Source organism: Ranitomeya imitator, chromosome 3 (assembly GCF_032444005.1).
Source record: "Ranitomeya imitator isolate aRanImi1 chromosome 3, aRanImi1.pri, whole genome shotgun sequence".
Taxonomy (NCBI): domain Eukaryota; kingdom Metazoa; phylum Chordata; class Amphibia; order Anura; family Dendrobatidae; genus Ranitomeya; species Ranitomeya imitator.
This window is the reverse complement of record NC_091284.1, coordinates 267,246,491-267,261,212: the sequence shown is the minus strand read 5'-3', so window position 1 is coordinate 267,261,212 and position 14,722 is coordinate 267,246,491. Positions and strand designations below refer to the sequence as shown.

General features: G+C 44.5%; 1 protein-coding gene across 1 annotated transcript in view; it reads left to right on the top strand.

Annotated features, from left to right (window-relative positions):
- Positions 1–14,722, top strand: part of LOC138669732 (uromodulin-like) — a 67,049-nt gene that overhangs the window by 15,486 nt on the left and 36,841 nt on the right. The gene's annotated exons all lie outside the window — the stretch shown is intronic.

Genomic DNA, 14,722 nt, shown 5'->3' with positions numbered 1-14,722 from the left:
GAAGTTTATTCTCTCCCGCTGGAACAAAAGCCCAGAGACTCTCAGTTCAAGAATCTCTCTTCCTCAGCACGTAAAGCTATCCCTCAACAGGTAGCTCAGCCAAGAAAACCTGGCAAAAGGGATACCCTGGATCCAATATCCTATGACGTCATGTACAACATACACCAGCAAATGCATTTGGGAAGCAGTAACGTCTCAGGGAGTCTTTCAAGGAGTCTGGCCCCAAAACATGGATGACCAGTTTTCCAATTTCAGAGAATTGAGAGCTGTAGAAGAAGCGCTGAGAGTAGCAGAACCATTAATCCAGGGAACACATGTCTAAGTTTACCCCATCAATATGACCACAGTAGCCCATCTTCGTCATCAGGGCAGCACAAAATACGAAAGTCTGCAACAGGTCTCAGCAAGAATATTTTGTTGGGCAGAACATCATCTTCAGTCCTTATCAGCTCTCCATCTGAAAGGATCCGACAACGTCGAAGCAGACTACTTGAGCAGGACAGATATAGATCCAGGAGAATGGAGTATTCCAGGATATAACCAAAAAATGGGGTCTCCCAGAGGTAGACCTATTTGCAAACCGAGGGAATGCCAAAACAGAGCAGTACTTCTCCATAGGTCCAAACGAAGCCCAGTCAAGGGTGGATGCCTTCGCTCACCCGTGGAACTTCAGACTAGCATACGCATTTCCACCAATTCCATTATTACCAAAAACTCTGCAAAAGGTCAGAACAGACGGGGTCAAAACTATCCTGATTGCCCTTCTCTGGCCAAAAAGGAGCTGGTTCAGAGCCCTAAGGCTGATGAACTCAAAAGGGCCTCTAATCCTACCTCTGGACCACGACCCTCCACATCAAGGTCCCATCTTTCACCCGGCTCCCCACCTCCTAAGCTTGGCAGCCTGGCTTCTGAAATGATAATCCTGAGAGCCAGAGGTCTATCATATGCTGTGATATCCACTGTACAGAAAAGTAGGAAGCCAATCACAAATGCTATATATTCTAAGTATGGAAAACCTTCTCAGCATGGTATGGAGCCACTCCCATTGATCCCTTCCACCTGGACATAGCAAAAATCTTAGATTTCCTACAAGACAGCTTATCCAAAGGGCTAAGACCAAGTACCTTAAAAGTCCAGTGTCAGCCCTGAGCTTCTACTTGGACCAAAATCTGGCAGACCATCGATGGATAAAGAGATTCATGTCAGCGGCGTCCAGAATCCGTCTAAAGAAATATAACATGATCCCATCTTGGGATTTGAACCTAGTACTGAAAAGTCTAACTATACCACCATTTGAACCAATAGACCAGATCAAGATAGACAGATTGTCTTTGAAAGCGGCACTCCTCGTAGCCATTACAACAGCAAGAAGGGTGCGCGAGATTCAAGCTCTATCCATCAGAGAACCTTATCTAAGAATCCTGGACAATAGAATAATATTCCGTCTAGACCCATCTATTTTACCAAAAGTATCATTGGACTTCCACAGGTCCCAGGAAATAATTCTACCCTCCTTCTGTGACAATCCAAAAGATGAGAGAGAATCAGGATTCCACTCTCTCAACGTTCGGCGGACAGCTCTCTCCTATTTGAATCAAACGAAGCCTTGGAGGAAAGATCAAAATCTTTTCATTCAGTATGGTGGACCAAACAAAGGAAGAAGACCTCCAAGAGCTCACTAGCGAACTGGATCAAAAAAGCAATCAGAGACACTTAGAGAAATCAGGATATATCTCCTCCTGAATCTTTGAAAGCCCACTCCACTAGGGCTGTCTCCGTCTCCTGGGCAGAAAGGGCCAATGCGTCCATTGAACAAATTTGCAAAGCGGCTACCTGTTCCTCGGTCCATACCTTCACTAGATACTATAGAGTAGATACAGTATAATGTCAATAAGAGATCTAGCCTTTGGCAGGAAATTCCTGTAAGCTGTTGTCCCCCTAACCGTTATTCTTTGGTATTCTCCTGTGTAATGTCATGGAGGGGATTCGAGAAAATAGAATTAGGGTACCGTCACACTATAACATTTCGATCGCTACGACGGTACGATTCGTGACGTTCCAGCGATATCGTTACGATATCGCTGTGTCTGACACGCAGCAGCGATCAGGGATCCTGCTGAGAATCGTACGTCGTAGCAGATCGTATGGAACTTTCTTTCATCGCTGGATCTCCCGCTGTCATCGCTAGATCGGTGTGTGTGACACCGATCTAGCGATCTAGCGATGCGATCCAGCGATGCGTTCGCTTGTAACCAGGGTAAACATCGGGTAACTAAGCGCAGGACCGCGCTTAGTTACCCGATGTTTACCCTGGTTACAAGCGTTAAACTAAAAAAAAAAAAAACAGCACATACTTACATTCTGGTGTCCGTCAGGTCCCTTGCCGTCTCTGCTTCCCGCACTGTGACTGCCGGCCGTAAAGTGAAAGCAGAGCACAGCGGCTGTGCTTTCACTTTCACTTTACGGCCGGCAGTCACTGAGTGCGGGAAGCAGACTGCAAGGGACCTGACGGACACCAGAATGTAAGTATGTGCTGTTTGTTTTTTTTTAGTTTAACGCTTGTAACCAGGGTAAACATCGGGTAACTAAGCGTGGTCCTGCGCTTAGTTACCCGATGTTTACCCTGGTTACCCAGGGACCTCGGCATCGTTGGTCGCTGGAGAGCTGTCTGTGTGACAGCTCCCCAGCGACCACACTACGATTTACCTACGATCACGGCCAGGTCATATCGCTGGTCGTGATCGTAGGTAAATCGTATAGTGTGACGGTACCCTTACACTTACCGGTAATTGGGTTTCTAAGCCCCTCCATGACAGCATGGGTAATAACTCCCCTAATAAATTATGTTCATTTAATTCCTTCCTGTAAATAAATAAATCAAGCATTCACACCTTGTGGTCCTTGGAAAACACCGAGGATTTGGGGAAGGGGAGGACTATTTAACACTCTTGTTTCCTGTCCCTAATTAGGATGGGGAGGCAACCTCCTGTGTGCTGTCTTGGAGGGTCTTAGAATTACCCTTACCGGTAATTGGGTTTCAATTTTTACTCTCGATTTCATCATGAATTTCAAAATGAATTAATCTTCCTGTAGTTGAGAGGTTTCTAGGCGAGGTCACTTAAATGACAGTTATTGAGACAAGGAATAATTAGAACTTTCTTTATTAACCCCTTAATAACCAAGCCTGTTAATCATTTAAGTTTTTGATTTATTCCATCCTCACATACAGTTTCACAGTTTTTTGTCTTTCCGGGTCTATACCTGTACAAATTGTACTTGTATTACCACCATTTATGGGGCACAAATACTTTATTGATCAGCTTTCCACAGCAATTCTGCTACTGTTCTAAGTGCTTTTTTCTCATATCATTAAGCATGCAGTAAAAATATCAAGATAAAGAATTATTCCCATCTTCATAATTGGGTATTGTACATACAAGCAATTTTAAAATTGACGGCTTATTTTCAGCCATTCTTGATATATTAACATTTTACTTTCTCTTGTTACCAGCTCGTTGCCTAAGAACTGACCACCACTGCTAGATGGCAGAACATGCACAGTGCTTACAAGCTCTATTCAATTGTGCTTGTAAGCACTGTTCTAAAGCTGGGCAAGATCGCTGGAACGTGCTGTTACCTCCTAATCCCGGCCATCTTCAACACAGTATTTACAGGTCAGACAACTGTTAGTGGTCAGTCTCCTAGGCAATGAGATGCAGACAAAAGAAAAAAGAAAAGGGTTAATATCTCAAGAGTGATTGCCAATTTTAATGATCAGTAAATTGCAATAGTGCTTGTTTTCTGACAATATCCATCTATGAAGATGGGAAAAATCTTTTAACTTTACTCTATAGGTTGATATGAATGCAGAAATATAAAACATATATACGTGTTTCAAATTTTTCTTTTCTTCTACTCTAACACAGTTAAAACACAATTGACAAATAAAGGAATTTTTACATCACTGAGCCATGGCTTTTTTATTTTTATGCCAATATAGCTTGTTTTAAGGGTATGAGTTCCTATAGCTATTTTCTGGCACATATAATTTATTGACTAGTTTATATTTTTTTGGGGGGGAGGCTTGACTTTCTTTCACCACTTATATAATGCTGTGGAATTCATAGAAAAGGCGTTAGGTTATGCTTCTGTCATGGACTACTACCTGACAGCCATTGTTAGACCCCCAACAGCTATGGTGTACCAACGGCACCCTGTCATCATGTTGCCCCCCTCTGTCAAACACTTCCCATACTGTGGCTGCTACTGACTGCAGCATTTAGAGAGTTATACTGTAGGCATTGGAAGTAACTACAATGCCAGAAGGTGCTGTATACTATAGTAGGGTCTGCAAAGATGAAAAACACCACATGCCACAGTGTGAAGATAATCAGAGAGCAACCTGCAAGTCAGGTGCGTGCTTGGAAAGTGCAGAACCCCAACTGCCAGAACTACAGGAGAAATAAGCTAGCACAGCAAACTATTGGTGTATTTTATTTAAAGGTGTCATCCAGGCTTGGGGCACAAGTCTGCAATCACTCTATGTAACTGCAGACTTGTGAATCCTCACAGTGTGCAGTCTGCGTGCTGTCAGAATTCTTTGGTACGGCACCAGAAATGGACAGTGGTGTGACTGCAAGTATGCGATTTGTGAGGCTTCTGACTAGATGTGTCCAGCATTGCTCTTTTCACTTGTAATGCCTCAAACATCTAATCAGCATGTAACTGCATGTCTGCAAATCTCATACTTGCTGTGATGCGCCCGCCCGCTATCCGTGCAGGTACTGGAGAGTACTGCACACTGCGCATTGTGAGGATTCACAAGTCTGCAGTCACATAGAGTGACTGTACACTGGTACCCAGAGCCTGGACAACCCTTTAATTGGTACAGATACATGAACAAAACTTGGCTAACACTGTTGTGTTTTTTGAACTATCTTCGTTATGGCCGCATCCAAGAATAAAAGTGAAAACCTGAAATCGACTTTGCGACATTGACTATATATGTGCACACTACATGTATTGAGTAAGCTAAGAAGCAGAGCCTGCTCTTTACAGTGCTTGTGCTGGCTTTGCTATAAAGCTGGTACCGGAGTCTAACTGCTAAGATTGGAGATGGCTCAGATCACTGCAGTTTAACCTCTTAGATGCTGCTGTCATTTGCAGAGCTGCACTGGGACAAAAAAAGCAGCCCTGCCACACAAACCCCACCAGCCCACATACTATAACACTCACCAGCCCCGATCAGTGAATTTTTGCTATACTTTGTCATGCCCTTAACCACTCTCTTAAAGGAGTTATTTGAAGTCACGTGTGAATGGCGCCACAGTGCGGATGATTGACTACAGCTCCATTACATGGTGTTCTTCAAAGCTACGTTTCCCAGGATCATGAGGGTCCTGGCAGTCAGATCCACAACAAACAGAAAGTCATCCCCTATCTGGAAGATACGGGAGAAATTCCGAAATTGAGATAACCCTCCATACAATATTATGGGCACCACCACAGTCATCCATACAGTACTATGAGAACCATATAGTCCTCCATACAGCATTATGGGCACCAAATAGTCCTCCATACAGTATTATGGGCACCATATAGTCCTCTATACAGTATTATGGGCAGCATATAGTCCTCTATACAGTATTATGGGCACTATATAGTCCCCAATACAGTATTATGGGCACCATATAGTCATCCATACAGTATTATGGGCACCACATAGTTCTCTATACAGTATTATGGGCAGCATATAGTCCTCCCTACAGTATTATGGGCACAATATAGTCTTCCATACAATATTATGAGCACCACATAGTCATCCATACAGTATTATGGGCACCATATAGTCCCCTATACAGAATTATGGGCACCATATAGTCCTCAATACAGTATTTTGGGCACCATATAGTCCTCCATACAGTATTATGGGAACCACATAGTCCTCCATACATTATTATGGCCCCATATATTGCTCCATACAGTATATTGAGTCCACATAATGCTTAATTCAGTATTATGAGCCCCATAAAGTACTGCATACAGTACTATGGGCCCCATATATTGCACGGTACAGTATAATGTGCCCCATACATTACTTCATACAGTATAATATTACTGTTCCCCAAATATTACTTCATGCTGTCATGAGCCTATGGTAGGTTTTGGATTGAGGGGCCGGGGGTTAATTATTGTGGCCTCTCTCTGGATCTGGGAGGGCTTTTTATAGCCTTGGTTAGCTCGAATCTTTGTCAGTTATATTTCTGCCCTCTGCTGAGTTAGTTGATCCTGGTGTATTTGCGTGCTTGTGCCTGTTCTGTTATATCCTGTTGCTGACCCGGTCTGACTCCCATGTTGCTCTTGCCTGTTGATTTGGTACTATTCTGTTTAGTTCTATGGTTGATTGACTCCGGCTTGATCCTTGACTATCCTTCTGTCTGTCCTCGGTACCCGTATTGCCCACTCGGTTTTCTGACTTCTGCCTATACCGGTTTACCACTCTGTGTGTGCTTGTTGGCTTCCTCACTTCTTACCTTTCCCGTTAGTCTCCACTGCATTCCACTCAGCTATCCATGAGCTCCCATGGCTGGGCCTGCCTCGGTCCCTCCCCTTGCAGTCACATGTCACAGGTCATGTGTGTCGGTAGTCTGGCTACCTCATCCTCCAGGCGTTGCCTTCCACGTCCAGCATTGCACCATACCAGACGCTTGTTATGTCCGCAACAAGTCGGTCACCTGGTCCATTACATTATAACTGATCTGGACATTTTTTTCCATTGCATGGACCCAATGTATACTCTCTCTGAGCAGGTGAAGCATCTGACTCAGATGCTGCAGAAGTTAAACCTGGAGCAGCGTGCCCTGGCCCAGTCCCACCAGCAGGTGGTGGATCCAGTTCAAGGGGCTCTGGCTTTGGGGATTCAGGGGGTGGGAGCTAGAGACATCGCTTTAGTTCCTCCTGAAACCCCCGGTTAAGTTGCCAGATACGTTTTCTGGTAGCAAAAAAGAATTCAGGGTGTTTAAGGAGGGCTGTAAGCTCTTTTTCTCCCTGAGACCCCGCTCCTCTGGGGATGAGAGGCAGAAGGTGGGAGTGGTTATGTCTCTGCTTAGGAGGACTCTGCAAGCCTGGGCATTTTCCTTTCCCTATACGGCCTTTGAAAGAGTGTCTGTGGATGCATTTTCTTTGAGGCCCTAGGGCACATTTTTGATGAGCCTGATCGAGTGCGCTTGGCTGAGGAAATGGTGATGAATGTGTGTCAGGGAAAGCACTCGGCTGAGTGGTTTTGCTCAGAAGTCAGACGTTGGGTTGCTGAGGTGTCATGAGGTGATGCCACCCTCCGGGGTTTGTTTTGTAGAGGCCTGTTTGAATGTCTGAAGGATGCCTTGGTACTTCATCCTCCACCTGACTCCCTGGAAGACGCTGTGACCCAAGCAGTTCATATGGATCGCAGACTACGGGCGAGAGGCATTAAGCAACTTGAAACACCACGGTTCTCCAGTGGAGGTGGGGCCATGGCTACTTCTGAAGCTATGGAGGTGGGCGCCATCACCTTTAAGGAGAAAGAGAGAAGACGGCCCCACGATAAGCAGTTGCGCTTCTATTGTGGGGAACCTGGACACTGGAGGAAGGACTGTCCCTCCTGCCCTTCATCATCTAAGGCAGCAGGAAACAACTAGGTCTGGGTAGTAGTCGAGGAGGCTATCCAGACCTTCAGGTACACTTTTTCTTATGTTTCAAAGTTTCACTGTAGGTGGAACTTCTAGTGGATGGTTGTCCTTCTTTTTCTACAGCTTTTGTGGGTTGCGGTTCATCCATCAATTTGGTCAACCCTCATTCGATTTCCCAATGCAAGATAGGGACAGTTAGGCTCCAGAATCCTGTTAAAGTGGTGGCCATTGACTTTTCTCCCTTCACCAAAGAAGGGATTCGTTACGTCTCGGAAGTTTTCTCATTCAAAGTGGGTTCTGATCACATTGAGAAAATTTGTTGTTTTGTTTTGGAGAATTTGCCAGCTGGATTGGTGTTGGGTATGCCCTGGTTACAAAGCCACAACCCTATCCTCAATTGGGAGATGGAGGAGATTGTCCAATGGGGTCCTAATTGTGTTAACCATTGTTGTGAATCTGAATTTTGTGAATCGGTTAATTCTGGTATTCCGGAGTACCTGAAGGACTTCGAGGACGTGTTCTCCGAAAGTGAGCCTGAGGTCTTACCACCTCATAGACCCTTTGATTGTGCCATTGAGTTAGTCCCAGGGGCTAAGTTACCGAAAGTCCATCTGTCCAATTTGTCCGGAACTGAGCGGTTTGCCATGAAGGAGTATATGCAGAAATCCTCCGTAAGGGTCATATACAGCTTTCCGTTTCTCCTGTGGCTGCCGGGTTCTTTTTTGTAAAAAAAAAAAAAAGATGGCGGTCTGCGTCCCTGCCTAGACTTTCCCACAATAAGAGAAAGAAAGCCTATGCATAGAAGAGCGCACACCTATTATATAACAAAATAATTAACAACCTTTATTATGACAAAAACAAGGACACACCAATCAATTTAAAATCAATTAAAAACATGTGATGAACACACCCTTCCCCCTGGAGAAACAGACGACCAAAATAAGGTCCAATACTGCATAAATAGTATACATTAATACATAAACAATATATTATGGCATGCTGAGATGTAAAAGCAAAATATAAACTCTCACAATAAAAGCAAGAATTGGGCGTCCCCAAAATAATCATAAACTATTTGAGCCAGAAAGAGAGTCTGCAATACCAAATTATAGGGAGAAAAATGAGAGTGATTGAGCCCCTATTGAAAGGTATTTGTTACAGCCAAAACCTGCAGTATAGTGAAGGGGAAAAACCTGCAGAGACAGGGAACAGGGAATCAAACATGTATCCCATCAATTATAATGCCCTAAAGGAGCCATAGGAAACCTGGATCCGTCTCATCAAATTGCCCGGTCGGTGTGACAGGACCGGGAGAAGGTGCAGCTCAAAGGCATACCCCAATGATGATGAAAATGCAGAGAGCCTCCAGGGTATCAGGAAGCCGAAATACCAGGGGAAAGGGGTGGGAAACAATCCCACGCGTATCGCTGCCGCTATGCAGCTTCGTCAGGGAGTGGAGATCAGCGATAAGGGTAAGCCTTATTAAATACAAGCAATAATATGAGTCTTGTTAGTTACCGCACCGGGAGCTCATGCCGGGGAACCGGAAGTGTGTGAAGGAGAGAGTGCGCACGCGCCGTAGCAGCCCGAGAGCTCCTTTTGGGCATTATAATTGATGGGATACATGTTTGATTCCCTGTTCCCTGTCTCTGCAGGTTTTTCCCCTTCATTATACTGCAGTTTTTGGCTGTAACAAATACCTTTCAATAGGGGTTTATATTGTGCTTTTACATCTCTGCATGCCATAATATATTATTTATGTATTAATGTATACTATTTATGCAGTATTGGACCTTATTTTGGTTGTCTGTTTCTCCATAGGGAAGGGTGTGTTCATCACATGTTTTTAATTGATTTTAAATTGATTGGTGTGTCCTTGTTTTTGTCATAATAAAGGTTGTTAATTATTTTGTTATATAATAGGTGTGCGCTCTTCTATGCATAGGCTTTCTTTCTCTTCTTGTGGTCATCCTATTTCTATGCATGTTTGTAGTACCCTAATGACTTATTAATACATCTTGGATATTTGGATTGCAGTGGTGCACCTGTGATCCCATTGTATACTGATTGCCTGCCTAGACTTTCGGGAACTCACAAAATAACTGTAAGAAACATTTACTCTCTTCCCCTTATCCCAGATTTGTGTAACCAGTTATCAGTGGCCAAATGGTTCTCCAAATTAGATCTCCAGGTGGCTTACAATCTGATAAGGGTTTGGGAGGGGGATGAGTGGAAAATGGCATTCCTCACATCAGAGGGACTCTGAAAATCTGGTCATGCCGCTTGGACTTACTAACGCTCCAGCTATTTTTCAAAATTTTATTAATGTGGTGTTTGCGGACCTTACAGGCTGCTTTGTTATTATTTATTTGGATGACATTTTAGTGGGTTCCCCGGACAGTCAGACTCATTTACAGCATCTACGAACGGTTCGCTAAAAACCCAGGGAAAATCAATTGATTGTTAAGATGGAAAAATGCTTGTTTTTTTTTGTACAAGAACTTTCTTTTTTGGGTCTGATTGTTTCCTGTGAAGGGTTTCATATGCATCCAAAGAAGGTGCAGGCGATTGCAGACTGCGTTCAACCACGAGATCTTAAGGGGCTGCGGCGCTTCTTGAGATTTGCAAACTATTATTGGAAGTTTATTAAGGGATTTTCACAAGTGGTTAAACCACTTAGGCTTGGTTCCCATTGTGTTATGGGACCGTGTTAAACGGACAGCGTTGCACGGCGAAATTAACGCCGTGCAACACGGCCGTTAACGCGCCCATTCACGCTAATGGGAACGCGCTACACTAGCGCGTGCCATGTTCGGCACGCGCTAGCGACGCGCCGGAGATTCCTGGCGCGCCACGGACGCTGCTTGCAGCGTCCGAAGCGCGCCCGCGGTCCGTTCCCCGCTCTCGCAGATCGGGGATCTGCGAGAGCGGGGACGTTACCGCGACCCCGAACGCGGCCCCATATAAAACATTGCGTTAGCGCAATCCGCTAGCGCTAAACGGATTGCAATAACGCAATGTGACCCTAGCCTTACTGATCTTACCCGCAAGGGCGTGGATGTAAGAAATTGGTATGGTTGATTGACTTTGGCTTGATCCTTGACTATACTTCTGTCTCTGGCCTAAGAACCTGCATTGCCCGCTCAGTTTTCTGACTTCTGCCTATACCGGCTTACCTCTCTGTGTGTGTGCTTGTCGGCTTCCTCACTTCTTACCTTTCCCGTTAGTCTCCACTGCCTTTCGCTCAGCTATCCGTGAGCTTCCATGGCTGGCCCTGCCTTGGTCCTTCCCCCTGCTATCACATGCCGCAGGTCCTGCGTGTCGGCGGTCTGGCTACCTCGTTCTCTGGGCGCCGCCATCCACTTCCAGCATTGCACCATACCGGACACGTGTTATGTCCACGACAGGTTGGTCACGTGGTACATTACACATGCAATATAATGGGCGCCATATATTACCCCATACAGTATAATGGGCACAACATATTACTCCATACAGTATGATGAGCCCCAAATATTACTTCATACAGTATAATGGGCCCCATATATTACTCCATACAGTATAATGGGCCCCAAATAATACTTTCTGGTCTCCTCAGCATATTCTGACCCTTTGCACTGCTCAGCACAGAGGATGCGCTGTAGTGACATCATCATGCTCTCTTCACTAAGACGTCATAGAGCTCAGTCTCAGAGGGGGAATGATGGGAGAGGCAGCATCAGCAGATGGATCACTCACTTATTGTTTTCAACTGTGTTTTTGCTGGCACCAGGGCCCCACCATTTACGAGCCCCATAACATGCCATGTCCCCAACAGCTTGTGGACCCCAGCACTTGCTCGCTTGCGCCGGGTGGTTAATGTCGGCCTTGATATACAGCTCTGGGAAAAATTAAGAGACCACTGCAAAATGTTCAGTTTGTCTGATTTTTCTCTTTATATGTATATTTTTGAGTAAAATGTCAATTTTTCTTTTATTCTGTTAAATTCTGACAACAAGTCTCCGATTTTCCAAGCAATTTTGCATTTTTTTTCAGACAAAGAAAAATGGTCAAAATAAAAAAAAACAAAACAGTGCTTTCATACCTCAAATAATGCAAAGAAAACAAGTTCATAATCATTTAGAAACAACAATACTAATGTTTTAACTCAGGATTCAGGAAGAGTTCAGAAATCAATATTTTGTGGAATAACCATGATTTTTAATCACAGCTTTCATGCATCTTGGCATGCTTTCCGCCGGCCTTTCACACTGCATCTGGCTCAAAAATTTAAGAAGTTCTTTGTTTGACGGCAAGTGACTATCCATCATCCTCTTGATTACATTCCAGAGGTTTTCAATGGGGTTCAGGTCTGGAGATTGGGCTGCCCATGACAGGGTTTTGATGCGATCGCCTCTTAATTTTTGCCAGAGCTGTATGTGTCATAACGAAGCACCATCAAATATTAAGCAGGGGTGAAATGCTTTTAGGACACACACCCTTAAATCAAAGGGATTGATAAAACGAACATAATTAGCACACCGATTAAAGGGACTCTGTCACCTGAATTTGGAGGGAACAATCTTCAGCCATAGGGGCGGGGTTTTCGGGTGTTTGATTCACCCTTTCCTTACGCGCCGGCTGCATGCTGGCTGCAATATTGGATTGAAGTTCATTCTCTGTCCTCCATAGTACACGCCTGCGCAAGGCAAGATTGCATATATTGTATATGCATGGAAACATTTATCTTGAGACTTAACCAGATGAGGGGGAAATTGTTAAGGAGCTGAAGCATAGAGGAGCTGATCCCGAATTTTACTGCTGATGGTGAGCAGGAAGAATCTTTTGAATAAAACAAGCATGTGCACACTACAGTACCTTGCTTGCTCGCAGTTATTATTATTATTATTATACATTTTTAAAGCGCCATTTATTCCATGGCGCTTTACATGTGAATACGGGGCAAATATAGACAAATACATTAAACATGAGCAGATAACAAGGCGCACTGTTATGAAAAGCAATTCAGAATCACAATGAACATGGAGGTCAGAGCACATACAGTGAACTGACAATAACCCAAAATAATAGAACGAGCTCTGAGACGTGGGAACTCTGCAGACCGCAATCCCTAAGCCTATCAAACCACTCCTGACCAGAACCTAGGCGCCTCGTCACAGCCTGAGAAACTAGCTAATCCTGAAGATAGAAAAATAAGCATACCTTGCCTCAGAGAAATTCCCCAAAGGAAAAGGCAGCCCCCCACATATAATGACTGTGAGTAAGATGAAAACACAAACATAGAGATGAAACAGATTTAGCAAAGTGAGGCCCGACTAGCTGAACAGAACGAGGATAGGGAAGATAACTTTGCGGTCAGCACAAAAACCTAAAAAAAAACACGCAGAGGAGACAAAAAGACCCTCCGCACCGACTAACGGTACGGAGGTGGTCCCTCTGCGTCTCAGAGCTTCCAGCAGGCGGGAAAAACCAATAAAGCAAGCTGGATAGAAAAATAGCAACAAAATAACATAAGCAAAACTTAGCTTTGCAGAGCAGCAGGCCACAGGAATGATCCAGGGAAAAAACAAGTCCCACACTGAAACATTGACAGGAAGCATAGATCAAAGCATCAGGTGGAGTTAAGTAGAGAAGAAGCTAACGAGCTCACCAGATCACCTGAGGGAGGAAACTCAGAAGCTGCAGTACCACTTTCCTCCACAAACGGAAGATCCCAGAGAGAATCAGCCGAAGTACCACTTGTGACCACAGGAGTGAACTCTGCCACAGAATTCACAACAGCGCACGGGTACATAAGGAGGGAGGACCCTGCCCGCGAGGGCTCACAGTCTGCAGGGGATGGGTGAGGATACACTAGGAGAGGGTAGAGCTGATTGTGCGGCAGTTCAGTAACTTCAGGATCACTGCAGGCTGTAGGCTGTAGGCAATCAGGGATGCCGCGGCCGCCGTACACTCACCACTACAAGAGCCGCACAGCTACCGTGCGTGCGTCATTATAAGGGCCTCTGTGTGCGCGTCAACACAAAAGCCGCCATGCACGCATCACTAAAAGAGCTGCGCGCAGCTGAAGTGCGCGCGTCATCATAAGGGCCACCACAGATGCTTTCATGCATGTTGGTAAGAGCTGCTGCGGCCGCCGCACGGCCTTGTTGCCGCGTGCACACGAGGCAGCATGCACAAACAAGAGTTAAAAGGTTCAAAGGGCCGGTGGCCACTTTGGAATGCAGAGCCACCAGCCCACTGGGCATATGCCGGCCTGGGCAGATTACCAATCCGGGCCTGGTCAGTTGTGACAGCAGCATTTAAGCGGCTGCTAATGTGGAAAAGTGCCTCTTCCAATTCCCTTTGGCCACCCCTGCAACATAATCTCATATATCACATTTGGACAATTGAGAAGCCCAGGCTCTTGGTGGGTGTTCATATGAGATGTTATTTCACAATATACCAGAATATTACAGAATTGCAGGGTATTGTAAATGCGATCAAGTGATCCTAAAAAGATATGATGAATGCTAAAGTAGTAAGTATTGAAATAGCAAAATCACTGATGTTTGGTCACTTTGCCTCCACCAAAAAAAATTGAATAAAAACAGATCAGAAAGTTGTTTTGACCCCAAATTATAATGGTAAAAATCACAGATTCATAACACAAAAAACAAGAACTGATACAAATAAAAGAATCATAGCTCATGGAAGTTAAGGATGAAAATTGAAAGTTCCAACATACGGTATCTCCCAAGCAAACCCATCATCCAAAGTTTCATTTACCTAAACAAGGCTGCTTTTGAGGTTTCCTGCTTTCTTCAAAAAGCTGGCTATGTGATCTTCAATATAGGAAGTTTAAAAAAAAAGTGTCTCTTATTTCAGGTAACGTTTCAGAATAATCCGTCATGAGAAATTACACTGTTTTACTTGTATTCTGCATTTTAATCAATTTTCTCTTCTTCAGACTCTGTCTCTAATTTTTAGTTGCTTGACACAGTACACTCATAGAGATGGATTCCTTTTCTTATTTCTTTGTAACATATGGATAAAAACACCTGTAGCAGCATGGA